Here is a 21835-nt window from a genome sequence, read left to right as displayed (position 1 = left end):
TAGCAGGAAAACAATGGAGTGGTGGGCTGCTGATGGTTTGTACTACTTCCGGACCTGAAAGGAGCTTTTTACAATGGCACCGGGAAGCAGCATTGTGACTGTAGTCCCCGAGTCGGACTGTGGAGATGACAATGGGCTTTCTGAGTCGATTGGGGGTATCAGGCTTGACGTAGACTCTGCAAGTAAACCGTGGTCTACATCGGCATCGCTAGCCAATGTTGCATTGTCATCGATGTGTGGCTTGAATGATTTGCTCGAATGCCCAGTGTGTACCAACTCGATGCGCCCACCTATACTCCAGGTCTGTCTGCTTAGACTTATCTTCTCCTTTTATGTGCTTTGGTGATTGCAGTATGCATCTTGCATGTTATCTGTATGCAAAGAGTGCTGATAGCTTACATTGCCTATTAGATGTGTAGATTGAGTTAGTATAGATGGTGAGTTATATGGTATGTATGTTGCATTTGCACCACCTTAGGTTATCTAGGTTTGCCCATTGATCTCAAGTTGTTCAAAATTCTGTTCTATTAAAATCCTAGTGTAACTTTTGTTATTGCCACATTGTAATCGATGTTAAGTTCTCTTGTATCCATGTGTTTATATCAGTCCTTTTTTTCATCTATATGTTTATATCAGTGCATGCATAGTGCTGGAGCCCATGTATATCTTATGTCTTCACTTCCTCCACCAGATGTTGTTTGCTTTCTGTGCTTTCTTTGAGAGCTCTTTGACAAACAGTTCATAAGATAAACATTGAGTTTTATGTTTTTTCATTGGAACATTTGGTTCTATGTTGATCCGCCCTGAGGCGGACGAGCCAGTGAGCGAGTGGTTTGGGCTGTTTGCACGGTACCAGTTGGAACTATGCTATCTTCTGGCAGCTCTCACGCACAAAGTCTGGTGATCTCGTCCTTGGATGGGGGGATGGCTGCTGCGGTGAACCCCGCGATGGAGAGCTAGGAGCTGCTGCTTCTGCATAATCTGCAATTTCAGTTTGGAAACCGCCAAGGTCATGGATGAGAGTCACTGGAGTAGTGGAGTGTACGGTGCTTCATCAGTTCTGAGATCTGAATGTAGTTTGCTCGCTCAAGTTGGATTCCTGACTCTTCAGTTGGCGGCAACAAATTTTATCTCTGACATTCATGGTTCTGAGGAATTATCCATTTTTTTGGGTGACCCTGATAAACTACCGAGCATCAGAATCAACCTACGCAGGACGTTAATTCTGTTTTGCTTAGATTTCATGTCTCCTTTGATGCTAAGATTTGGTGTGGTTAGCAGGAAAACAATGGAGTGGTGGGCTGTTGATGGATTGTACTACTTCCGGACCTGAAAGGAGCATTTTACAATGGCACCGGGAAGCAGCTTTGTGACTGTAGTCCAATATGTGCAGTGGCAATGCCCAATATCTCGAGAACTTGATGATCGATCTTTATTTCAACCGGATTACATCTTTGGTAGGTTTTCATCTCACATTTTATGCCTTTCGCCAGAATTTGTTATGTGAGTTGATTTCTGTTTTCATTTTGATGTAGTTGCACAATTGCAGTGAAGATGTTACTGAGCTTGATGTTAAACCTGATGGGTCATGGCGTGTGAAGGGTGATGCCGCTACCAGAGATCTATCTTAGTGGCATATGCCTGATGGTACTCTTTGTGACTCAAAGGAAGATACAAACCCTGGTGTCGTTAGTGTTAATGAGTTCAAGAGAGAGGGTACTTCTGATGGACATAGAACTTTGAAACTTGGAATTAAAAAAACCCCTAATGGATTATGGCAGGTTAGCAGTTTTGCAGATGATAAGAAACCCGTGGTTAGAAATCACATCCAAAACAACACGGGGTACTCAATACAAAACATAGTACCTATGATCAGTAGACCCACTGGGAGTTGCAGAGATGGTGAAGATGTAAGTGTGAACCAAGAAGGGGGTAGTATTCAGTTTGATATATCATTGAACCAAGAGTTTGATAGTTTTGCGCATAACTTTGGTCAAACATACAATACAGAGGATAGGCAACAAGAGCCACAACATAATGCTGCAGATGTCATTGTTCTTAGTGATTCTGATGAAGAAAATGACCCGATTGTTCTCCTTCCAGCTGTCTATGCAAATACTCCTACAAATGGTGACAGTTTCCCTTTCGTCACTGATGCTGCCGTATCTGGATATCCTGAAGGGTACCAGGAGGAATTTAATGCTTCTCTTTTGTGATCATTTTGTTCCTAAAGATAACGGTTTGCTACACTTCTCTTTGGTAGCCTGTCAACCATTTCCAGGATCATCGAGGTTAACTTTTGAAGGCAGGCATCTTAGGTCATACTTTTTTCCATAGAAAATGTTCAAAGTCTGATATCTTAAAATGGATCCCATTATCCCAATAAACTATTTAATTCTCTAGTCTATAAAATGCATGAGTAAAAATTTAGCAACTTTTAGAATCTGCCCTTGGTTACTTCTGGGTATTAGATGACATGATGCTGAGTGGCTCTACCTATCCCCTTGTACTCAAAATTGTCAAAATGATGTCTGTACATACCTATGACTGTGAACTGAATTTAATCAATACATAATTTCTGAAGGTTTTCGATTTCTTATCAACTTGTATGAAGGTCAAATGTGAGTCCAGATTCATTGAACCAAAATTTGTAGTACCAAACTATGAATTTAACGTTGATTTTTTAACCCTTTTAACTTATTGCTGTTGTGTTCTCAATGATATCTATCTGTATACTATTAATGTTATTGTTGTAACATTTTTTCCCCAAACAAACGGAAATGTCAATAGGATGGCACTACTATTGAAAACAAACGGAAAGATAAGAGGAGCTATCATGTGTTTATGTAACCTTCTTGGGGAACGGTATATTAGATATCTTGAAAAGGAAAGGAGTTCGAAAAGGAGAAGATTCTTTCCCCAGATTTCAAACAGAAGTCAAGAAAACAGTTTGGATTCGGTTGAGGTTAAGACAGAGGCAAAGTCCACAAACAAAGTTGCTGGACAACAAGAGCTTGGTCCATCCATAACACCATTAGGGCTTCGATTGGAGGTTAAATCAATATACTTCTTGTTTTTATGATAACTGTGTTCTGATTTTCTTGAATTCTAGCTGTTCCCTACAAAATCATAACCTTGTTTTGGTGCAGTATATGATATGTGAAGCACCAAAGAAGTCATCTCAGCTTGTTGATTTCCTTGTGCATAATAGTGGGAAGAAAATAATGGTGTAAATACATGATGACCTGAAATTTATGTTTGGCTACTTATTCTTAGTTCTATGTAGCATTGTGCTAACTTTTGAATCTTCATATCGTGATAAATTACAGATATTTTGCAACATGTGCTTGTGTAGATTATTGGGTTGTTGTTCTTCCACTAATTAACTCGCTTAAAGGTTCTCCAATAATTGCTTCCCATGGGAAGATGAAACAGGTTGGTAGAGCAAAGCACTTTTTTCACGCCACACGTGCTCTGCCTCGTCGTCGACGTGACCCTCCACGTGAGCTCGTGCGGCTGTGCGCGGGGGGGGGGGGGGGGGGGGGGGGGGTTTGCGAGCGCAATGTGCTCGAGCTATTGGCTGACAAGAGAAACCTGTCTTGTTCCGTATAGGCGGACGACAGACGAGGTGTACACACAGGGTGTCGCTGCTGCCCGAGGACGAGGACGCGGAGAAGCGGGCGCAGGCGCGGGTCCGGGAGGACAAGGACGCGGATCGCCGCGACGGCGAGGACGGCGCCGCCATGACGCCGCTCGCACGAACGCGCACATGTTCTACAAGATGCTCACGACATCCGATACCAGCACACACATCTTTAGAAATATAGTGTTCACATACAGTGTTGGCCGAGTTCACAGACATTATACCAACAGAAATAAATTCACAGTCCAGCTACGGCGTAAGGACCTCCTTATAGACAATATTCTTTGTGTATGTTACGCCGTTTATTGTTGACTTCTTTTCCACCCTCTTCTTCATTTTATCATCAGGGACTGGAATTACAAGTACCTTCACATTCAATCGAGTTGTGGCCCTTGAGAGAGCAACATATAGCTGACCATGAGAGAATACTGGTTCGGGCAAGTACACAGCAACATTAGGAATCGTCTGTCCCTGAGACTTGTTAACAGTCATGGCGAAACTTAGTCTTACCGGAAACTGCTTCCTTTTAAAATGGAAAGGGAACATCTCGTCATCAGAAGGGCACAGGGGTATACGAGGCAAGAAAACCCGCATTCCAGCATGCTGACCAAGGACAATTTCAGCATCGATACTATTTTTTTGGAAACCACGTACCACCAACCGTGTACCGTTGCAAAGTTCGTTAGCAGGGTCTATATTCCTAAGCAACATGATTGGGCAACCAATTTTGAGCTTCAGAACGTGCGGGGGTAGTCCATTAGGAGTCAGCGTGTTTAGGAATTCCGATGGATAATAGTTATTAGGATCGTCCACCGCGGTGTCAAAGCTATGGTACATCATCTGCTCCCGTTGGAAACGATCGATCATCCTCATATTTATCATATCAACCCAGTCGTTCCGAGTAGTCAATATTGCTCTTGAAGTGATGTATCTTGTATTAGACATGTTTTCGTTTAGACTGGGGTAAATGTCATCTATCAATCTGTCAAGGTCGCGGTCATCACCGGTATATGGCACACATACCTCATCTGGAAGACGAACATCACCATCGTTGGTCACTTCCTCAGTTCCACCACCGACACGCAACAAATATTCTGCAAACCATGGGTCGCTCTTTGCTCTCATGTTGCGAACAAGCTTTAGGTGGCACATTGATTCCCATAGGTAAGAACTCCGTAGAGAGGCAGCAACTATCTGAGCCCTTGACCCTTTACGTACAACAGGGAGTACTTGTCTGAAATCTCCCCCAAACACAATAGTCTTCCCACCAAAGGGCAGATCAGGGCGTCCCATGATATCACGCATGCTGTTGTCCAACGCTTCAATTGATTGTCTCTTAGCCATTGATGCCTCGTCCCAAATAATGAGCAACGCTTTCTGTAGCAACTTTGATGTCCCACTTTGTTTCGTGAAGGTACATATAGCACCATCATCAATAGTAAGTGGTATCTTGAAGCGTGAATGGGCAGTTCTCCCACCAGGCATTATGGAAGCCGCAACCCCAGATGTAGCCGTTGCAACTGCAATCTTGTCCTGACTACGTAGCACCACAAGCAATGCCTTATACAGATAAGTCTTTCCAGTACCACCAGGCCCATCCACAAAGAACACACCGCCATTACTGGTGTCAACAACAGATAAGATCTTTTCATAGGCAGACTTCTGCTCCTCATTTAGGGTTTCTTGCAAAGCAACATCTTCTGCCGTCGCCTCGATAATTTCCTCCTCGTAAATCTCTCTATCAATACCCTGTGAATCGTCATATCTATCGATGATAGCAGGTAGAGGGAATGTCTTTATGTCTTTACCCATTGACTGCAGCATGTTTCTAATGTCAATCAGGACCATCTGCTGCAAATGGGTTTTGCTCCGAGTAATACGATGATAATCCTCGGACATTGTGTCAAGGTGTCTCTGCCACAATTCGGCCACATCATTCGGGTCGCAGTAAACCAGTATCGTTGCAAACAACCTTCGTAGCGCTGATGGCATTTGGTAAAGAGCAGCTTCATTGAGACACTCATCTATTGTGTTGTCTGCTTCAAATAATCCCCTTCTTTGTGCTGCCTCACGAAATGATGGTAGTGTGTCACCGTCTACTGTCCTTAGATCCACATAGGAGGTAGCACCAGTCACATGGTTTAGGAGGAGCCGAAGATAGAAGCGCTCCCCTTCAGATGGTAGAGCAGAGACGATTCTACCGACTTGTCCACCCGTATTTTGTTTCCTCCTTTGCCACACTTTGCCCTGCTTCCAAGTGTACCACTCAGGGAAGTCACGATACAGGATGCCCCGAGCCTCCTCGTACAGCTTATTCGCCTCAAAATATGCTGTAATCATTGACCTATCAGCACCTGGACGGTTGACGACTCGCTCGACCATTTGTCGCTCGTGAAACGTCACCATGTGCATGTTTGGAAGATGGAGTTGTAGCTGCATCACAGATGGAGAGTTTTGACTAAGCTCAAATCCATATATCCTCCATAAGGCTTCCGGAGGAGTCACCCACCTTGCATCTCTATACTGTTGTATCTCATCTACATCACCATTTTCCTTACTCGCATCTCTCATAACAACAGACGCACGATCATGGCCTTTGTATATGTACTTGAACAGGTACTTAACAGCCTTGATGCTCCCACACGCCTCAACATTGATGTGACAGTTGAAGAGCCGAAGGAGGTAAGGGTTGTAAGGGACAACCCATCTATTGTCCAATTCACATCCTCGAACCTTTTCCTTACGTCCATCGTCACGACGTCTGTAATTAGGATATGAATCCTTCCCTTGCATGGTTGCCTCACGGAAATGCCGGAGGTATTGATTCTTGCACGATGCACGACCCTTAGTGCATGGGCAGTTAGGGTTTAGCGACCCGCACGGGCCATGCATCATATGCTTGATAACCATCTTTCGCAGTTCAGGGTACTTGTTGGATGGGATCTCAGCTGAGATCAAAAGGTCATACTGTTCAGGGCACGTGAGCTTGTACTTTCTTTGCATGATGAGTAGAAAATGGGCATGTGGCAAACCTCATTTATGAAATTCCACGACGTAGACGTAGGCTCGAACTTTACCGAGAATATCCTGTTTAGTCAACCGATACTTTAGCTCCTGTAGTTTCGCATGAAAGACACGCACTACAAGATCCAGACGATCTTGCGGTGTCTGTCCAGGTAGAAGCTCTCTCCTTATCTCACCCCAGTTAGGGTTACATGTCATGGTAAGAAAGATGTCTGGTTTACCAAACTTCCGCACCAGAGCCATAGCATCCATATATCGACGTCTCATGTCACGAGGACCGCCAATAAACGACGGTGACAACACAGTTCGCTTTCCAACCTTCTCTCCTCTAACATCTCCATCTAACATGCTATCCACCAAGCCCTGGTATAGATCTGCCCTTAACCGATCCTGGTTCTTACGTATGAAATCTAAACGGGAGCTCTCAATCTTAATGTATGTGTCGACCGCGAACTACTGGAAATGCCGTTTACCATGAAGTATTGGATTGAATACCCCTGGACGTATCTGGAATTTGTAGCAGTAGTAATCACGCACGGACACACATAGATGGGTAGGAGGTTCTGCATACGCAAGAATCGATTATTTAGTGATGTCGAAAACATATTTATTAATGTGAACAACTTAGAAATTACAAAGAAACAACTAACCCGCATCTTCATCATTTGCATTATTTGCCCTATGCGTCGCCCGGTATGCATCCACTTCGTCCATGGATACACCAACCTTTGGGATATTTGCATGCCATCCAAGTTCACCTCTAGGGAAGAACAGTGGATATGATAGCGCATCGTAGCATCCATGGTATGAGCGGATGCCATGGCTTGACCTATCCTTCCCATGTAGCATAACACTCTTGCTGAACTGGCCTCGCCGTTCGCTCCCCTCGATCCAGACAGCGGCCACCTCCGAAGTGAGAGGTGTGTTATAAGTCTTCTGGTTCAACGTTTGGTCAAGGTTCAATGCGATGTGATAGTCAGCAAGGTTCTCAACATGACCCATGCTCCTAAGGTGCTCAGAGTACGGATTTCCACGAAGTATGCCAACTATCTGTTTAATAACCTCTTGGTCTTTCTGAATCTGATCTTCACGACACTTACGGAATCGATGCTCGAGACTGGGATCATCATCGTAAAAGTAAAGCTCTAGGTGTTTATGCTCTGCCCCACATTCACTACCGAATGACTTGATATTATGGTACATCATGCCTTGTGCACGGAATGTGTATATACCAGAATCCCTCATATTAGTTGTCATACTGTCGAGGCAACAGTACAGGGAAGTGAAAGAAAAATGGCCATTAAAAACCTGATGTTATCACGAAAGTGCCTAGCATCAGAGTCTGCACTATCCCACAACCTCCTGAGCTGGGGAGGGGTCTCTAGTGGGGCTAGCTCAACCTTCCCACCTCGACAGCAAAACCCAGGCGGCTCATACTCAAACTTCTTCGCAGTGCAATAACCACAGTCGGGAACGTGCTTCAACATATGTGTTTCTTCAGGGATGTTACTGTAGACCTTGTCGTACGGGTCAGGCACATCAGTGACAACAGATTGATCTTGAGTACCATCTATCTCGAAGTCCTCGTTAGTGTCCTCATCTGATATTGTTTTGGAAAAGAACGATTAAGACATTTGAAATTAGATACGCATTCGTATTGTAATATAAATTGACATAAGTACATTTACCAGCGAATATATATCCCTCGTTCTCATCATTATCCTCTCCGAATATGACACCCTCATCATCGTCATCAACTGGATCGTGAAAATACAATCCAAGTAAAAGACATGGCATTCAGGGTTGAGAAAATATATAACCTCAATAAAGATTTTTAACAATTACCATTGGAAATGAACCTTGGGACCGACTGGCTTTGCTCCAACCCACTTCTTTGTTCGACCATGTTTGCACTCCCATTTGTTGCCACGATCGCACTTTGGCGTGTATTCCTATATTGTATTGATGGAAACACACGTTTAGTCGGACTACATTTTATCGTCGCCGTGCAAGATCCATTTAAAACTGGTTAGTATAATTACCAGTGTTGTTGATCTCTATAGTTGAACCGGGTTGTGTCGAATCATCCATTTGTCCGACGTCACTGATAGTATCTTCAGTCAAAGTAGCCACGTTACGTGCAATGTTTGCTTCAAATTTCTTGTTTTGACGGGCTAAGATAGCTTGTCTTTCACCACGCAGAACATGATGTTTACGTCTTAGTGGCTCAGTAGACATATCGGGTGAACCGACATCCTCAGTTTGTGTTGAAGCTGGCATGAAAGGTGTACTGGTGTATTCAGGGATAACCCAGTCGCATGAGTTATCAGAGGATGAATCAGGTTCCGATACATATGCTGTAGGGTGTACAACCTCAGAGGTATATGTTGGGACCTCCATGGCAATGGACCCCTGATTCAAAGTGCTAGCTTGCAGTGCTCTACGTTTTCTTATGTACTCTAACTTTCCCTCTTTCCGCCTTGGTGTCTGATTATACAACCTAAGCTGTTCATTTTGGTCACCTATAAAATATGAACACAATTATTTTCCAATTGTAGGTTTATGCGCAGATTTAGTAATTAAAATGGACGTTTATCATCACCTCCTGACACATTGGGCATCACATTGTGTTCCTTGTTTCGTTGACGTGCTTCACGACGCTTCCTATTCTTCTCGTTTTTTTGTTCAATGGACATCGCTGCATATCTTTCCCTATCCCTTTTCCTCTTACGCTCCTTAGCATCGACCATTGGTCCGAGCAATTCATTTTGATCACCTATAATGTAAGTTTGTGTATTAGTGTTCCCTACTTATTACGTTTCGACGATGTATGGTCAGTTTTTGTATTGACCTTTACCTCTAATGATATTGTTAGAGATGTCTGTGAATGGTTTGCGACCGACATTATGTCCCATCTGATCTATAACAAGAACAGTACCCGAGAAAACATGAGCATAAAAATAATACTGCAAGAACCAAGGGTGAAATGACACGACTTGAATAAACCAAGCGAATAGAATATCAAAAAAGATGCCCTTGGTAATAGAGGTTATAGAAACATGCATCATAACCGAGAGTAAAGAGATAAGACCTAGAGAGAGGTGATAGGAGAACGATTTTGGTGTCCGTATAAGATATTTTATTATATTCCAAGTTTGAACTGCATAGATGGATATGGGTGACACGCTAAGTAATTGTTTTCATAAATCTGGTGATGTGGAATATCTTCCTAGAGCACGCCTAGCTTCTATAGATGGGCTTCGGTATACCGAATGTACATTAAATTTGTTCCGAATTGGATCTGTATATTTGACGTAATTTCACGCGCAAAGGTACGATTGTGATGTGAAACATGACACAACATTAAACCAATATAGTGTTCTAAATGGAAAACGTACGGGCTAAACGATTTGATGTTCCACTTATTCATTGATATGTCCCAGGAGAACAAAATGTTTTACAAATTTTGACACATGTAAGTTGCATCAATAACAGTACATGTATTCCATCATAAAATTCAGATTTGCAAAAGTTACAGACTCTATCTACGCCTTTGGTCGTCAAGATATCTAACGGCAAACTGACGATCGTTCCGCGCCACCAAAGCCTTTTGAATTGCTGCAATGAGTGCAACATTTAATCACATGTATACTCAGTTCACAATATAATGAAAACAAGTACATAATTTGGATGTAGGTAATCTTATAAAATACTTACGTTCAAAATAATGGGTGTTGTGATGAAACGGTTTGAAGTGTATTGTTGTATGGTCAGTTGATTCGAGACACTCTAGAATAGCATATTTAAATATTCAATATGAATCATTATAAAAGAAAAATCAGTGAATAATGTGTTTGCAAGGCGTAAACATATGTTGTACTTTGTTTTCTGAACCGCCGAAACATGGTCCCAATTATGATGCTATAATTCTCATTAGCCAACGCCCAGCGGAGTGCATTTTTGTTTAGTAAATCACCCCAAACTTTAATGGTATGTAAAGACCACCTTGTGACATTGATTTTGTGAAGAATAGATTAGTACTAATAGATTTAACATCATATCGGTAATACATTAATGGAATGTACCTAGCATCCATTATAACAATCTTCCTGAATGTACCCCACATTGTGCGATGGATTGTATCCAAGTGGACTACAATAGCCATAATGTCTACAAAAAGCACAATTAAATATGGATTAATACTCTATTTTGTGTAAAAGGAATTTTTAATAGGGTTAGTAGATCGATATATTCTTACCAACTAAAGTCCTGTTTGGCAGCTCGGCAATATCATCAAGGTTCAAGAATATATGTTTTGGAAATGGCGGCATTTGAACTGGGACAGTGTATGGCTCTACGACAGTTTGTTGGGTGAAATACAACTCCATGGTACCATTTAGATGTCGAAAATTAAATGCACCCGGATTAAGACCAAACCATACGTTGTGTATCTTGTAGACATGCTTTTCATGGAGCAAACTGTTGAAGTATTTGACTATCTCATACCGAGTAGCAATGGCCTCGATCTTGGCTCCCTAATTTGATTTCAGCACAAAATAGATTGTGGTACGAACATTATATATAGTTATGTAAATGAAACCTAAAGAGAGGATGTCTTACATTGATGTCAGACAAAATGTAATGTTGCCTGTCACGATAACGTGGTTCAATCGGGAATTTAACTTCAACTCGAGCGACAATACTATACTTCCGTTGTGCCCCATAAAAATCGTCATCGCTATAGTCGTCGAACAACCTGAAGCTATATTAAACATGCGACTAAATAACATTCATAAATTTGATAGCGAAATCTTGTGTTAACTATTGTTTATAATATAACTTATACAGGCATCCTGTTTTTCTTGTCCAATGCAACTCTTTCACGGTTCAATACGGCTGGCTCCATCAAAACCTATTATCATTTGAAAATATTTTAAACTAAATTGTGATTCTTGTTGCGGTAGCAGATCGAGGCTCCACCAGTTCGCAATACTATGTTTCAGGTGTTTTCTATTTCTTTTTCTTTTTTGTCATTCCAACGGGGAGGCCTCATTATCCTAGCACTACATTTTAGTCTCAGTTTATGAACAAACATTTTGACAAACCACAGTATATATGCAGCTGGAAGTATGACAGAAAGAAAAAAAAGGAACATCAGCTACTTGCAGGATCAGTGCCAAGAAACGCAGCGAAAAAGCCCGCAATCTCCGGCACGCACAGAACGAAGCTTCCTATTATCATATCCACTTAGTTTTGTCCATGCAGGTAGTTAATTTCAAAACCATTGTGCAGATCGACTTTAGTTAATACAATGTTGGTGATAAAGACTATTGTGGTTATGACTATAGCCTTGTAAGGCAGCTTTCTGAAGTGTATGAGTAAGCTTGAAGAAATCCGACAAGGTATGGAACTACCCTGTAGTTGTTTCTGAGTCGTGTTATTGCTGTTCTCATTTTGACTAACACACCTAACTGATTGCTCGTTTGGAAAGAAATTATTGTTTACATGTATGCCATGCGTTGTAATTACCAAAACAAGAGGCAGCTACAGCTGTTATTACAGGGACTGCTGTTGCTACTACTGCCACTACAACCGTGAATGCTGGAGCGACAACTGCTGATGCTACTCCGAAGAGTGGACGATCTGGTGAAAAGGTAGAGGGGGTCGGAAGAAGTATGTTTTGCATCTAGATAAGTTTCAGTGCAGCAGTGTTTTTATTAGTGTAACACACCAACCCGACTCTTGTTTCAAGGCCAAGGTACCCACGGAGCAGCCAGTGCCACTGCCACTGCAACCTATTGACTTAGAATAGCCTGTGGATCCTAACGAACCGACATACTACCTCTGCAACCACCTATTTGCTTTGGCTTGTGTCATCAGCAATGGTCAGGTTATATTTTGTATCCATTGCACTATTCCTATAGTAATTAGGGCGTAACCAAACACTAAGTTTTGAGTCTTTTTCATGAGTTCAGGTTCAAGTGTTTACACATTTGACCACTTCATTAGATGCTTACAATGTTTAGCATTTGTGTTGCAAAACCAAATTCTATTTACTTGTTAATCACCATTTATCTATTTTGTCTTGCAGGATGAAACCAAATTTAAGCAGGCTTTAAAAATAAGGAATCCAAAGAATAGATTGAAGAGGATATATGATACTTGAAAGAGCAAAAAAGTCTATGAAGGTGGCGATGAGCTTGATGTTCAGGAACATGATACTGATGAGCCTATTAATAAAAGAGGTGGTTGTGGTGCTCAGACGCTAAATATTACAGTCGATGGCATGAAGATGGTTGCTGAGTTTAAAGCTCCAAAGAAGAAAACTGATGATCAGGATCAACTCCCTGAGCCGGTGGAACGCAAGCAAATTCTCTCAGATTAGAGGGTATTTCCATAATCTCTAATCAGTTCAACAAGGTATGTTATTTCTTGTATTTGGTTTATTACATGGCTTGTTTGACCAGGGCCTTAATGTTCTTAAGCGTATAAGTGATGAGGACTGTCTTCTGTTGGGCCTGAATCCCAAATATGTCCGTCCTCATTGGATGATACTTCAAGTTCTTCCTGATCCTCCACCCCATGTTAGACCATCTGTTATGATGGACACCTCTTCCAGAAGTGAGGTAAGCCTAATACCAATATACTTCCTATGTCCGAAAATAAATATCTTTCTAGAAATTTTCAGACAGATAAGAACGTTTTTCACAATGAGAAGTACCAGAAGTACCCATGATCCTTTTTGGCTACTGCTATTTTTCTTATTTCTCGCTCTGCTCATGTCTGCTCACAGATAATGAGACAAAGGTGACTTAGCAGCTCTTACGTGCCAGGCGCCCAGGCCCAAATGTGTCGACCTCATGTCGGTGACCCAGTGGCTTGCTTTCTTGTTGGTGGGTCCCTGGTGGCCTTCTGTTGGGGTGGCACTGCCTGCACAAGTGCCCAGCAGGTAGTGTGGCCTGCAGAGCAAGTCACACTGCCTCTGTCGCCCTCCTCCCTCCCTGTCATGCAGCAGGTCCTATGGTCCACAGAGCAATTGTCTGATTGGTTTGTCGATGACGATGGCTACAAGCTCTTGCAGTATGTATACTGTTCAATCGGGCATGAGGCAGAGAGGTGTTGATAACAAGCAATGCCTTGTTGGAATTAGCCTTGTGGTATTTTCATCATGGATAACTGCAGTCGATGGAAAAAGCTAGGTGTGTTAGAAATCTAAACATTGGAAACTTTTGGGTGCTATTAAAGTGTACCAAAACCTTTTGGTGCTATATTGCTGAAGTCAGGAACTTTGGGTAATATAGAACATGTATATCAAGCTGCTTACAAGTTATATTTTTGTTTCTTGTTATAAGGTTCTGGTAGTTGTGGAGCAAGGGGAGACTCTTGTGAAGGCTCTAGAAGAAGCTGTACCTGAAGATGTGCGTGGAAAACTTACAGCTTATGTAACTGAAATTTTACATTCCAAACGAGAAACTTTCAGTTTAGGTGCATTGAATCGAGTTGGCTGGAACAATGTAAGACCAACCACTACCAAGACATTGTCCCAGGAAAAGCTCAAAGATTCAGATCATGAAAGCGGGCTTAAGGATGCCAAAATGGTTGATCATAACAGGATTTCTGCAACTGCTTTTGAGGGGGATATGAAAGACATTAATATGACAAATGATGATAAACCTGGAGAAAGCATCGAATCATCACAGGGAAAGCCTTCTCAAACTTCTGAACCTGTTGGAACTGCGACATAAATTGGAACTGAGCAGCCTTATAAATCAGATAAAGCTAACTATGGAACCAATGATAGCAGTGAAGGGCAGCATCTAACAGAACGGGACAATGAAATGACTCCAAAGCAAGTTTCTGATGATGAGTCAGTGGTCAGCTCTAATGGGCCTTATAAAGAAAGGGAGCAATCAATAGATGCTACAACAGACCAGAATCTACAATCTAACACAACAGAAAAGGAAGGTGACACAAGTCACATAGGGGAAGATAAGACTGCTCATAATGTGAATGATCAAAGCACGCAAGTCTCTAAAATAGAAGAATCAAAACCATCCCCCATTACTGTGACCCAGGCATTAGATGCATTAACTGGGTTTGATGACTCGACTCAAATGGCTGTCAACAATGTTTTTGGAGTTCTTGAAAAGATGATTGATCAATTTCAGAAACAACAGGATCAACATTGTATTTAATGGCAGATCCAAAAAACAAGGAAGAGAAGCATGTGAGAAAGAGAATTGTGAACGGATGCAACTCACCATACACAAATCATACTATTAGCTAAGCCTTACCACTATCATTAGATAAATAGCATCAACCTCTATATACAGGAAGTATGCATATAAACTTTAGACTACCCCAATAAATACCCAAAATACAGACAAGTATTTACACAGGAGTAGATAATAACGTAAATAACAAAAATCTTGTTAAGAAAATTTAGGAACACAGGGAGTAGATAATTAGGAACACAAGGAGTAGATAATAACGTAAATAACAAAAATCACCTCCCATGGTGCAGGATAGATACAGTAGTTTTACATGTTATAGTAGTAAGAAAAATCTTTTTAAGACAAATGGAATCCAAAATAAAATTAACAATAGCATAATATTGTGTGAACTGCGAGCACCTTAATGCTTAACACATGTATAAAGTAGTGAATAGTGAACATATCAATGTAATACGTATTCCTATTAATGAAACACTAAAAACGCAATCAGTAATAAAATTAAATAAAGCCAAACAGTAGACAGCTTGATACCTTCACCACAAGAGGACCTTAGTAGGGATCCTGACAGACACACCTTAACCCGCAAATGCTTGTCCTTGTCTCCCTTTACGAAATCCGCACAATCTGAAATGTACCAGAAATCGCAGAAATTTGTCACTTGAATAATTCATTGAAAATAACTTTGCAACGACAGTCCAATTTCAGATGGTATTAATTTCTGCTGCAAACATCATGATACAACCGATATTCATGACTTTGCACCACTTCATTCCCCCGCCCTGCCCCCTAAGATTCCCCGAGCAAAGAAGCAGAAGAGTGGGCCAGATGAAGGTTCTAAAAAACGAAGTCAAAGAAGAAGAAAGATCCCAATGCCCATAAGAAGCTGTACAGTACTTCTCAAAGGTTGAGTGAGCTGTACAGTACTTTCATCCAATAATGTCACTTTTAAATACCATACAACCGATATTGATGCCCTTACCTGGTGCTGGGTAAGTGAAAGTCCATGCATTTCATCATATTCCGATTGCAATCATTGACTGCTAAGTGCTAACTATTGTGGTTGCCATTGTTTTCAGTCCCCTGGGGCCATTTGTTCCTGTACCTCCAAAGATAGCGATGCATATGCTGAGAGAGCAAGGGCAACCTCCTCCGTTTGAACCAAATGGCGCACCACATGGCGGCATAGGAATGGTCGAGTCAATGATGGGTGGTTCAGCACCGATTATAGCTATGCCTCCGAATTTCCGCCATGACCATCGCCTTCTTAGAATGTTTATCCCCCAATTCCAGAATCTCTTCTTCCTCATGTTTGCTTGCTTTTGATATTCATCTTGGTATTATGTTGGTGTGAAGTGCTGAAGGCGTATTATTTCTTTTGTTGATGAACTTAGAAATGACAGTGTATTGTTTGGAGATTTTTAGTAATGCCATGCAACTCTTACGTGGCTTTTTCGCAGTTATTACGACCTCAATGCCCCTGATGAGGAAGTTAATGTCCTTGACTACAGAAGCTTGTAGGGTCCAGCATCCATTAGAGATTTGGGCTGTTTCATCTTTATATGAAGGGGAAAAAAGGGAGGTTGTGGACAAGTAAATTAAGTTTTATGGTCGTCTGTGTATCCTGTTAGATTCCGTTGCAACATATGAATAGCCGGAATTTCTACTTGCTCTCGCGTTCGTCGAACCATACTCCGTGAATGAGCTGCGGTTGATACAGTTGCTTCCCAATTTTCTTTAACACAACGCTGTAGTACTCCCTCTGTCCCAAAGAATAAGACAAATTTCTTCTATAATGGTCTTGATGGTATTTGACTCGCTCACTGCAGCAGTACCCAAATACCATTTATTCCTCTCTAATGTTCTTGATTGTCTTCCATGCCAGAGAAAAAAACAGAGATGATTAATAATGTTCTTGATTGTTTCACAGTGTCTTCCATTTCAAATAATGGTATTTGTTACCTGTGTGTTACCTTATTTCCATGTATTGTCCTATTTCAAATAACAGGACTGTTTGAAGCGACGAATCTATTGATCGTAGAACTGCTAGCTGGATTGTATTACCAGTTTGGACAAGGAATGATGACAACACACTGATTTCAAGGCTATTGCTCCTACTGGGTATGCTCCAGTTAGAATTGATAGTGATTACCCTCTTCTCTCTAAATGGCCCATTTATGGAGAAGTTAGTATACTGCACATTTTCATTGTAAGATTATTATTAATCATGTCGGATAACATTATTAAGATGTTGGGATTTGTTCACTTGTATTTTAACAACTTATGATTGTATCGTGACAAACAACCATGGGTTGATCATAATTTGCACATTTATTTACAGTCTTCAGATGATGCAGCAGGTATTATCCGAAACTTGGTAAATTCACCAAACAGTCTTATGAGCAGGTAAATTCAAGTAGTAAAAGGTGTGTCTGCAGCAACTTGTTAATAATTTGTGCATGGATGGGGCAGTATGCATTAGAAGATTGTGGCATTAACCCTCTGGTGGTTGTACTTATTTGACAGGAGACTTAAGTACTCAGAATCAAACAAAACAATAAATGGTCTACACTTCAAATATGGCTCCTAGCAAACTGAGTATGAACAAACATATAATACCATACTTCATTGGAGAGTCGATCATAATGGCATACCTTGGTCGAGGCCTGCGCGGTTGAGCAGTAGCAAACGTCGTTCGTATCGGGTGTTGGGGCAAGCTCCTTCAGTGTAACACCCCTGGTGTTTATATTCTGCTCGACAACGAGTATGGATTTAAGCACGTAATATCAGTGGATAACACAGATGCTAAATTTTAAACATCTTCGCCTATCGTGATTTTAATATCGCATCTGCTTCGGCGGTCGTGAGTTCGACATTGTTTTTATCTATCCGGGCTCTTCCTAAATTTTCGTGATGTTCGGAACATAGCTGTTTCGAAAATCGGTGCGTCCGGTGATTATTTAAAATTCATCGCTCGCGTGAATACGAATTCGGAAGCCCGACTCACTCGGATGATTTTATTCCGGACAAATTAATTTGAACTCGACAACTAAAATGTTCGGGGCAATAATTTGTATCGCGTGTTGTCTAACAGAAATCGTGCGCGAGGTTAGGATCTAATGTCTCCGTCCACACGCTGTTTTGACGACAAAATCGCGTATACTTTAGCGGATCTGGTTTCGGCTAATTTTAGTCAATCACGCGGAGTAAATTATCGAAGCCGAAATCCGTTTAATTCGGTCCGTTGCTTCTCACCTCAATCTAAATCTTTAAAAAGTGAATTAACGGTACAAATTCATCCGACATAGTTCTTATATCTAGATATTTCTTCCGCACTGCCCTCTCTATTCATTTGACATGCTTAACTTTGTCTCGTGCATGTACGTATATTCTCCTCATCTAGAAACACTGAGTCCCTGGAAACGATCTTTTTTTTGTGTGCTCAGCCCAAGTGAACAGAAGAGAGATAGAGCAACCAATTTTCATATCTCCCACACGTCACTTGGTTCCAGCTCACTGCTACGCGTCAGGCTCTCTCCTTCCCTTATCTTCATGCGTGGACACCTTGATCTTTTCTTAGCCTGATTTTTCCAGCCTCATCCCGTCATGGCTGTAGGCCATCGGCCCTATCCAATTGCGCCCTGGAGCTCGCTTCTTTGGTCGCTGGCCGTAGCCTCTGGTGTGCCCAACTTCATTTCCTCCTCTCCAGCCGTCATCTCCCATGACCGCCGCGTCTTGCCATGGAGTTTCTCACGCGCTTCTTCCCTGCTGCGCTCCTCTGCTCGGTCGTCCCACCCCAGCGCCCTTGCAGCCGAGCTCCCATCTCCCATGGTTGCCTGCTCCACTGCGCCGTCGCCCAGCTACTGACCATCGCGCGCGCGCCGGCTAGGAGCTCGCAGGCGACGATGGTCGCGCTCCCCGACCTTGCCTTGGCTTCCTGCTGCAGTTCGTCAGCACCTCCTTGCGCCCTGTCCAGCGTCCTGCTCGGTTCGGTTCCTTTCCGGCAACCAACTGAAGCTCCGCCCCATGACGTTTGGATCCGGTCACCGTGTTCAGGCAGCTGGCCGTTCGTCTTCCACTTTCTCTTCCTTCGTTGACCTGCCCGCTTGCTTTTTCTCTGCGTTCCTGTGAGCGTACGTCTCCCTGTGTGCTTACCGTGGAAGCTGGCCGCGCCCCTTCTCGGCCTCTTCTCTCCATGGCGCTCCGCCGAGTGGCTCCCCTGCGCGTCTCTCTCTGCTCGCTCGCGCACAGCTCACGGAGCTTTTCCTCGTCGGCCCCAGCTCAGTCGGGTCTCCCTGGTATTCCAGCTCGTCGTCGCGTCATTCGTCGTCGACCTCGCTAAATACGTTGTCGCTTGGTCCTGTGTCGTTAGGCTAATCAACCATGTTCGCTGCCGCGCGCGCTTGTCTCTAATACTGCTCGCGTGGTATTTGGATCTCGTCGATTAGCCCCACCATCCTTGTTTTCCTCTGGTCACAATAAAATCCTGTCCCACCAGGTCATCGGGCGCTGTTCCCAGCTCACTATGGAGTTTGCTGGGCTCGTCATATTTTTAAATGTCGTCAAATCATCGGAGTTGCTCAACTCACCAATCGTATTTTGGCCGTCCCTATCCGAACTTACCAGCTCGCCGACCGACCGTCGTGTTCCTTGAAATCCCTTGTCGGCCGACCTTGTGACTTAGTTCGTCGTGTCGTGTGTGCAGCTCTATATATGCCACTCTCCTATATCGTCGTCAAAGCTGTCATCCCCTGTTCGACCCCACCTCACCAGCTCACTCCAAACACGATCTTGTCGTCGTTTTCGTGTGTCGTCAAGAAATCCCAAGCGTCAGGTGAAGACAAAGTTAACAACGCGATATTTCCCCAAGCGCTCGACAAATTGCTTGGATCGGAAAATCGCTACCTATCTCGCGGATTCGTGTCAGCTGTGGAAACGGTAAGCTGATAAATTATTCAGGATAGTTCGATCGTTGAATAAATTAATGTGTTAGTGCGAGGCTTATTAAGGTGCTCGATAAATTGCATGAGTCACGAAACTCTCGTCGACTTCGCAGTTCTTGCGATTATCGAGCCAGATTCAGGTATAGCGAATTATTTCGCTATTCCGGTCACTTAGCTGAATTAGTGGATCGAGTAGAATTTTAGTAGGCATGTGTGTTGATGAAATAATTTAATCACTTATAAAGATGTAGTATAATTTATAAGGTAAGGGATTAGTTCAGAATTAAATTAATTAACTGATAAGTTATGATTAGGCTAATTGTATTTCGTGTGTATAGTTTATTGTTCGTGATGTTTATGTTAGGTTCGAGAAGCGTAATTATTGCGCTTAGTCGTACGTCGATAACTAGTGCGTCCGTATGAACTTGTACAACGCCTCGTCACTAGGTGTTTAATTCGCTATCGCGTAGCACTATTTAGGTGTGTAATATTCTTGTCGATATGCATTCATGTGCATAATGCATTCCATTCAGGTACGTTAATTAGTCGCGTGATGTGGAAGATGACTCAAGTCGACCCCAAGCGTGGGCTACTCCGCATGGTGATGCTGATGAACGAACCTGCTTGATCAAGTGCTAGGACAAGGATGATCGTCAAGTGGACATCGTCTAACAAACACTAACCTAGTGTTACCCAGGCAAGCCCCGGTGCATGCAACCCCTTTCCTTGTGTTTTTAAATACTTTTCGCACACTTTAAGTCTAGTGAAATGTGCATTAGGTTCATAGGAATTGCTTGAAACCCTTTGATGCATTGCTTTCCTTGATATCCATACCTTTTTAGATACTTCTGTGAAGTATCAAAATATGATTTACAAAAATGCTTAGCCTTGCTTAGATCTTGTGGATAGAGGTTGTCCTCAGTCTAACCCGGGAGAGGATGGCTTCTACCTGCAAGAATATTTTCATTTGGAGCAATAGTGGGATCTTACTGCAAAGTTCCCTGTGATGCTCTTTCATCCTAAGGAACAGACACAATCCTAAGGATGGAAATACTTAAATTGAGACTTGGGTTAGGAACAGGTGATGTTCTACCCAGGTTGGTTAAGGATTAATGCGTATGTAGGCGTGCTGACCGAGGACCCTTTAACTGGTCACATGCCTCGTCATGGGTAAGCCTTGCCTCGGGCAGACTAAGGCCAGAATAAGATAACACGAAATGGGCGTGGAGCGGTGGCGAGAGTAGCGTGTACCCTCCGTGGCAAGAGGCTGGACGGTGGTGTATCTGTGCTCTCGGTTTGCGTGAACCTGATCTGGTCTTAAGAACCCCGGTGGCGGGTTGACATATGCAAGGGTTAAGTGCTACATATGTCGTGTGATTGGAGATCCTCAGCTGAGTATAATCGATTCGGATCGCCGTACCTTCGCGGTTATGAAGACTTGGTCACTTTTCTACAACCTAAAGTCAGGATGTGAACACTATGGATAAAAATGATGTTGTATTGATGAGATGTTGAAATTAGACTAGATGCAAATAGAGTCTATTAATACTTAATATGGCGTTAAAAGATTGAAAGTAAGGACTCACTTTAGTAAGCTACTTCTGCAAAAGTATAAGTTGATTTTTGCTAAAGCCTCTCCTTGACTCCTATTTATCCAGCATACCCTTGAGAGTCTTTTCCTTAGTCGGGTAAGACTTGCTGAGTAATTCCATACTCAGGGTTTTATTCCCTGTTGTTTTTCAGGTTCTAACTTTGTGCTGTTGTTGATGGTGTTAAGTGCCGATGGGCTCGGCCTTCTTATAAGTCTAAGTACTTCTTCTATACTTCTTATTGAGGATGGTCACTTGAGCTAGCATATATTTCAAACTTATACTTTTGTAATCACTCCGATAAAATAATGTAAATTTTTTTTTATATAACCTGTAAAATTTGGTAATAAGATTTCCGCTGCAAAAATGTTGTGTGTGTGATTTGTGTTACTTAATCCCGCGGTT

At 42.4% G+C, this 21835-nt stretch overlaps 2 long non-coding RNA genes across 2 annotated transcripts; one reads left to right on the top strand and one right to left on the bottom strand.

Annotated features, from left to right (window-relative positions):
• Positions 1–853: 853 nt before the first annotated feature.
• LOC103639217 (uncharacterized) lies at positions 854–1790 on the top strand. Its single transcript, XR_559318.3, has 2 exons — positions 854–1457; positions 1536–1790. It is a non-coding gene; the product is annotated as an uncharacterized lncRNA (long non-coding RNA).
• Positions 1791–10612: 8822 nt separating this feature from the next.
• LOC103646291 (uncharacterized) lies at positions 10613–11030 on the bottom strand. Its single transcript, XR_562119.2, has 3 exons — positions 10926–11030; positions 10753–10837; positions 10613–10672 (listed from the first exon to the last, which is right to left on the bottom strand). It is a non-coding gene; the product is annotated as an uncharacterized lncRNA (long non-coding RNA).
• Positions 11031–21835: the final 10805 nt, after the last annotated feature.

Source organism: Zea mays, chromosome 9 (genome assembly GCF_902167145.1).
Source record: "Zea mays cultivar B73 chromosome 9, Zm-B73-REFERENCE-NAM-5.0, whole genome shotgun sequence".
Taxonomy (NCBI): domain Eukaryota; kingdom Viridiplantae; phylum Streptophyta; class Magnoliopsida; order Poales; family Poaceae; genus Zea; species Zea mays.
The sequence above is the reverse complement of the archived record's forward strand: the minus strand, read 5'-3'. Positions and strand labels throughout refer to the sequence as shown.